Raw genomic sequence first — 8,003 nt, forward strand, 5'->3', positions numbered from 1 at the left:
AATGAAACATGAGAGACTATGGACTATGAGAAACAAACTGAAGACTTCAGAGGGGAGGGGGTGGGGGAAATAAAATTAAAACAAAGCCAGAGACTGAAGTAACAGATGATTAGAGATGCCATGAGGTCTGACAATGAAATAACACATAATTGAAGAATTTAAGTCAGAAGGAAGGGAAAAAAAGGTGGGAGGTAATATTTGTGTTTATTCCCTTATATGGAGTTGTGTAGGGAAATCCAATGATATTTAAAACCAACACATATAATACTACATATATGAGTGTTTTTAACAACAACCAAAAAAAGGTTGTTATTAACTAAAACCAGATAGTGAAGAAGATGGGGATGAAGGGCAGGAAAGATGGAAAGTGCTAATTTCATCATTACTAATATTTGGCAATTAAGAGCTACTATCCACCAAAAAATAGATAATAGAAGGTATAATGTAGTTATGTTTATAAAGTGTTAAAAGAAACTGAATCATGTTAAACATTTAAGAGTTTATGTGAGTAGAAATCAATTTGAACAGGACAGCATCCAATCCAGATGATATAAAGTAACTCAGAGGAGCTGTACAAAATGAAGGAGCAAGAGCAAGAAAGTTAAAGTAGGCAAAAAAATGAGTTGGCTTTTGCAAGATTACTTGTTTTTAGGGGATGGCAGGGGTCTGTCAGGCAGATAACCCCCCTAGTGCTGATGAGGTGATTCGTGACTGACTGGTTTAAGATTCCATTTCTGGGAAAGCTGAAGCTGTAATTAAGTTAGGTCTCAGTTTGGTGACATGGGGCTGAGCATAAGCAACTCCATTGTTGGCCTGTGGTCTTGCTTTTAATGAAAGGCAATCCAATAATATCAAAATACAAAACTTCTTTATCGTTAGAGAAAAACAAACAATGGAAAAGACTACATAGGAATAAACATAAGGTGACAGAACTTACACTAAGCATATCTGTCATTTCAATAAATGAAAACAACTGAAATAATCTACTAAAATTAGTGGTTAAAATCTGAATACAGAAGTATGGGCCATTGTAAGCTAGCCTTCGTGTACAAAGAGAAAGCAAGTAATTCATCTTAACATCAGATAAAATTGAATCCATGCCAAAAGTCATTAATCAAAACAAATAGACACTCTAAAATGCTAAGGGGTGGAAGACACAGTTTGATAGTCATGGAATAGCATGAAACAGTGTTTATAAGATCGCAAGTTCCAGAGGTTTAATGAGCACTAGACGGAACAAGACTCTCTAACTTACACCTGCAGTGTAAGGCAGACAGAGAAGGCTCAAGTATAATGATTAATAAGGGCTATCTAATTACTATGCTAAAAACATGTTTTCTGAAAACAAGGAACAAATCTTTTCATGTGCTCACAGAACAGATAAAATATGATGATATGATGGATCAAAAAAAACCAACTTCAGTAAACTCTAAAAATCAAAAGTGTATTATCTCCTGTAATAACAGAATTTAATAGAAGGACAAGGAAAAAAATAGTCCTTACCACCTGGATTTTAAGGTGTTCTCAAACAATTATTGGGCACAAGGAAAACACATAAAAATGTTGAAAGTATAAACAACAACATAATAACAAGAATACCAAGTCCATATATTAAACTTTAGGTATGCAGCTAAAGCAGAAGTCAGGAGAAAAATCACAGATTTTATCACAGGGAAGAAAGTTTCAGGTGTACAAAACAGAAATTCAACAATTCTATGTATTACTCAGTGCTTGTTATGGTAAATGTCATCTTGGTGACACTTTACCTATTTCACCCATCCCCCCCACCCACCTCCCCTCTGGTAACCACCAGTTTGTTCTCTATAGTTAAGAGTCTATTTCTTCATTTGTCTCTTTTTTTCTTTGTTTGTTTTGTTTCTTAAATTCCACATATGAGTGAAATCATAAGGTATTTGTCTTGCCCTGACTGACTTATTTCACTTAATATAATACTCTACCTCCATTCATGTCATTGCAAAAGGCCAGATTTCATTCTTTTTTATGGCTGCATAATAAGTAGATAGAAAGATAGATAGATAGATATCTCTATTTGAGAGAGCTATATTGAAAAGTCATGTGATAAAATTAAATTTCCATTTTTAAAAAAATCTCTTAAAAATAAAGTGTTGACAACTAATGAATAGTTGAACACTACATCAAAAACTAATGATGTACTACATTTTGGCTAACATAATAAAAAATAATGTGTTGATCCTTATAAGGGTCAATGTGTTATTTTTAAGACTTTTTAAAAATAAGAATGAAGATACACACACAAACGTATACATGTGTATATATATTTCAAAGCAAACATTGTGGTTTGTAGGGAAATGCTGAAAGCATCTCCACTGAAGTTGTAGAAAATACAAAGTTGTCAAGTCTCATTTATCTCTAGTATTATTTGCTATTACTGATGTTGCATTACCCCAAAAAAGTTAGGAAAGTGAATTAAAATGTACAGATGTGGGATGAAAGATGAAAAATTACTATATTTGATTACAAATTTTTTTTATTTTGGAACTCAATTTTAATTTTTTTTAATGATTTTTTTATTATATTATGTTAGTCACCATACAGTACATCCCTGGATTCCAATGTTGATTACATAAATTTTTATCATTGAAACCAAAGATGATCAACTAAATATTTTAGCAATGATAAAAGACTTCAGAATTCATGTATTTGGGAAAAAATAATACACAATAAACAGTAGCTTATGTATATATATATTATATATAAAATAAAATTTCAGAATATTTAAACTGAGGGCTTCGGGGGGGGTTGGGGGAATGGGATAGGCTGGTGATGGGTAGTAAGGAGGGCATGTATTGCATGGTGCACTGGGTGTTATACGCAAGTAATGAATCATGGAACTTTACATCAAAAACTAGGGATGCAGTGTATGGTGACTAACATAATATAATAAAAATATTATTAGGGGCGCCTGGGTGGCACAGCGGTTAAGCATCTGCCTTCGGCTCAGGGCGTGATCCCGGCATTATGGGATCGAGCCCCACATCAGGCTCCTCTGCTGTGAGCCTGCTTCTTCCTCTCCCACTCCCTCTGCTTGTGTTCCCCCTCTCGCTGGCTGTCTCTATCTCTGTCAAATAAATAAATAAAATCTTTAAAAAAAATATTATTAAAAAAAGAAGATTTAAATTTAAAAGTTCCTTTTATAGTACACACAATACAAGGCAAAATATCTGGGAATACATATAATGAAATACACCTGGCTATTTGAACAATAGCCATTTTTTCAATTTAATTTAAAACACTCCTGAGGGCCAAAAGAATATTTAAACTAGCCGGACATTGCAGCCATTGCCATTAGTCAGGAAAACTCAACATCAGACAGATTTCCATTCTCCCTTAGTTAATTTGTGAATACGGTGAGAGCCCACTAATAGTATCAATGGTTATTTTCAGTGGTCAAGGTGCACATGAAAATATCAAGTTCTGAAAATAGAAGAATAACAAGGCCCTGGCTACTGCAGCAGGTATTATAACAGGATAAAGCTGCAGTAAGTAAAACAGTGTGGAAAAGAAGCAAGACTAGGTGGGCAGATTAGTGGAACAGACCATAAGGACCAGAAATACATTTAAACACAGAAGCTAGTACAGGATAGAAGCCATCTGAAGGCAACATGGAAAAAAAAAAGATATATCATTTAATAAATGGCAATGGGACAATTTGGTAGTAATCTGGAAAATGAAATAAGCTGGATGCATATCTCACTCTTTATCTCAGAGTGAATTCCAAATGGTTCAAATATTTAAATATAAAAGTAAAATGATAAAAAAACTAGAAGTAACATAGGAGAGCTAGTGGGCACACACACACGAGTATGAGAGGCTTTTCTGACTACATAACAAAGCTCAGAATAAGAAAACAATAATTAATAAGTTTAATTACATAAAATTAGAATTTTGGCACTGCACACACAAGAGAGTGAAGTCAAAAGCCAAATAACTATTTAGGAGAAATTGGGATACACAGCCAATATCATAGAAATAGCTTACTGCCCTAGCATATTAAGTGCTCCTCCAAAACAAAGGACCAGCAATCTGATAGAAAGACAGGCACAGCAGTTGAGGGGACAGAAGTGCAGGTGCGTGCTGTGTCAGGAAAGGACTTGCCCTCTCCTGCAGGTGAGTGTGCTGGAGTGCCAAGCTTTCACCAAGAAGTGCGGTTACGTGCAGAGTGACACCACCCAACTTTGGCAGTGAGGAGTGAAAACAGATGCTCTCACACATCCCTGATGGAAGTACTCACTGGCACAATCTCTAGAAGACAATTTGGAAATAAATTTCAAAATTAAAAATTTATACACACTTTGATCCAGCAATTTCAGAACAGAGATAAAAGATTGGAAACAACCAGATGTTTCTCAATAGTAGATTGGTTAGATAAATTGTAGAACATCCCATCAAGGGAATGCTTCACAATCTCAAAAAGAAATGAGGGAATTCTTCATGTATTGGATATGGACTAATTTCCAGGATAGAGTGTTAAGCAAATAGAGCAAAGTACAGAAGAATCCTTAAAAAATCTTTCATTTGTGTAGAAGGAGGAAGGGAAGAATATTTGTGTACATGTGAATGCTCATAGGATTTATTTGCTTTCATATGCATAAAATATCTCGAGAGATATGTAAGAAATAAGGTGGTTGAGGGTCAGAGATAGAGGTGAGATTTTGACTCTCTTTAGTTGTTGAAATTTGAACCTCATGAGTGTATTACCAGTTGCAAACATACATAAAATTAAAATAAAAAAACAAAGAAATCAATACATAGAAACTAAAAGGAAATCTACAATTCAATAAGATAATGACAGAGAAATCAATAGAAAGGTAAAAGTTTTATAAAATAAAAATTTTCACAAATGTGTCAGCTGAAGGGCTTGGTGAGTATGGAGAGAGGATGAATGTTTCCAGTAATCAGAGAGCTAAGCTATGACATCTGGAAAGCCCATCAGATAGGCAGAGAGGAACATGGAGCTGCACATACTGCTGGAGAGGATGAGGATATAGGGTGCTCCCTCAGGTGAGTGGGGCAGTCTACCAGCACATAGTAAGGCTAAATCCAGAGCATCCTCCGTGAGACCTGGCAGTACTACCCCGGCTTCACCATTTGCTATGAAACCCTGTATCTCCCTGAGTTATGTGCTAGCTTCCCAGAGGCCTGGCTAGTTTTTTGTTTTGCTTTTAGTATACTTCCTTTGTTCAATGTCCAGCACCTAGCAATTTGAAATGTAGGACTCAGGTTTGTCAGTCATTCTGAAACTTGACATACTAACATGACCTAGAAATTAAAAAAAAAAAATCTGAAAACCACGTCAAACTCAAAACAAATTATTGTAGACTTGGGGAGGGGGATTACAGACGAGTGTGGAAACTTGGGATCTCAAGGGACCAATAAAGCCTTCTCTGTTTCCGGATCACGAGGCAGCCATCAAGCATGATGACAGGTTTGTGCAGTGGGTGCATGCTCTTCCACTGGGTGATATGTAGTAAGCCCTCCCCTTTCTGTGGTCTCCCCATATCCTAAATGACCAATCCTACCAAAGGGAAAAAGAAAGGCAAGAATAATAAATAGTTGGAGAATTCAAATGCAGAACATTTCCACAGGGCTGACAGAGTTGCTGTTGTGGTTTTCGCGTTGTGCTTTTTTGTTCTGAGTTGATTTTTACATTACTTTTCATTTATGGGAAGTTGGAGGTCAGCTCTGTTTCATCACTTATCTTGTGGAATGGCAACATTTTCAAGAACATTCTATTTTCACCAAAACAAATGACCTGTCTTGAATAGATTTTTATTATGAATGAACTATCACTGTGCATTCTGTTCAGACTGAAGAAAACCCACGGGAGGCCTGGATAAGAGCCTGAGAGCGCTGCTCACTTGGAGTAATAGCTGCATCCTGCCTATTTATTGGGAGTTAGGCAGGGTCTGGAAGGTCATGTCCCACAGATGGGGCTGCACCTTAATCAGTTATTCTGGAAAGAACATCTCTTCCTTTATCACCTGGGAAATAGGCTTTAGCTTCATCCCTTGTCCTTGTGATCTTGGCTGTGAATGATGTGTCTGCCAGGCTAGGACGGGAAATCACTCAGTGACCTGGAATGCCAACATGTTCTGACTGATGCTGGCCTTGGGTCTGGCTTCTTGGAATGGGCAATTTTGAAAAGATTTCACTCTGTCCTTGATTTGAAGATTCTCTTGGCTAAACTAAATTGCTTAGTCCTCATCTTCAAACTGGTGTTGTCCCAAAATTACGTCTCCTTTTGGGTCAGAACTTCAGATTACTCACACTTTTCTTAGTCTAGACCCTAGGTTAACTGTGGTTCTTGATTGTTCAGTACAACACCCTTGTTTTTCACATATTTGGTAGGATATGATGGGAGGGAAGAGGTAGGGTAAGGGCTGGGGAAGCTGTAGGAGAGACTTTTGGAATAGTAGGCACATTCTGGTTAACTTTCCATTTCACTTTGTTATGGTGTCCCCCTAAATAATTCATAATGATTCTGATACATGGATTGAACATTTCTATTGCATCTTTCTGTATTTTCATAATGTTTATTTCATGAACCCTCAATAAACAGGTGGCTGGATCACATAGGTTTGCTGGAGAGCTTGGCTCTATGTGTTCAGTCTAGAAGTTCAGGCCTGCTTTGGCGTGGAGAAACCATGTTAGACTCACACAGATCAACATGCTTTCATGGCAGAGATCTGCAGAGCGAATCTGATGTCCTCATGGGTCTCTTGAGTAGTGAGAACCTCCTCCATCCTGTCTCACACTCAATGGCCATTGTACCAAGTCCATCCAATGACTCAGTTTGATCTGATAGACTCCATTGAGTGTTCTTGTTACAAAAGTGTGCTCCTTTATTTTACTGAGTATAAACTCTGAGCCTAGAGCCAGGGAGCCTGCATTTTCAGCAAGTATTTTGCACTGTAGTCAAGGAGTTTCTGATCTAAAAGGGCATGTTCTCCAGATCACAATTTGGAAAATGTTGAAGAAATATCCTAGTGTTCCCCAAATCTGTTGTTCATCGGAAACATCAGAAGAAATATTTAGAAATTCAGATCTCAGGTATGCCAGAGCCTTACTTAATCAGAATCTTTGAGAGTGAGGCCAGGACATTGGAACTTGTTTTTTGTTTTTGTTTTTATATAATAATACTTTTTTATTATATTATGTTAGTCACCATACAGCACATTCCTAGTTTTTGATGTAAAGTTCCAAGATTCATTACTTGCGTATAACACCCAGTGCACCATTTAATACGTGCCCCCCTTACTACCCATCACCAGTCTATCCCATTCTCCCACCCTTCTGCCCTCTGAAGCCCTCAGTTTGTTTCCCAGAGTCCATACTCTCATGGTTCCTTCCCACTTCTGTTTACCCTCCTATCTTCTTCCCTTTCTTCTCCCACCGTTCTTCCTACTTCTTATGTTGCATAAATGAGTGAAACCATATGATAATTGTTGTTCCCTGCTTGACGTATTTTGCCTAGCGTTATCTCGTCCAGTCCCATCCATGTTGCAGTAAATATTGAGAAATCGTTCTTTTTAAGGCTGAGTAATATTCCATTGTATCTATGGAAGATGTGACTTCTTAATCCAGTCATCTGTTGAAGGGCATCACGGCTCCTTCCATGATTTGGCTATTGTGGACAATGCAGCTATGAACATTGGGGTGCATATGGCCCTTCTCTTCACTATGTCTGTATCTTTGGGGTAAACACCAAGTAGTGCAATGGCTGGGTCATAGGGTAGCTCAATTTTTAACTTTTTTTTAAATTTAATTTTATTATATTATGTTAATCACNTAATCACCATACAGTACATCCCCAGATTCCGATGTAAAGTTTGATGCTTCATTAGTTGCGTATAACACCCAGTGCACCATTCAATACGTGCCCTCCTGACTACCCATCACCAGTCTATCCCCTTCCCCCACCCCATCCCCTCTGAAGTCTTCAGTTTGTTTCTCATAGTCCA

This window comes from Ailuropoda melanoleuca, chromosome 6 (assembly GCF_002007445.2).
Source record: "Ailuropoda melanoleuca isolate Jingjing chromosome 6, ASM200744v2, whole genome shotgun sequence".
NCBI classification, from domain to species: domain Eukaryota; kingdom Metazoa; phylum Chordata; class Mammalia; order Carnivora; family Ursidae; genus Ailuropoda; species Ailuropoda melanoleuca.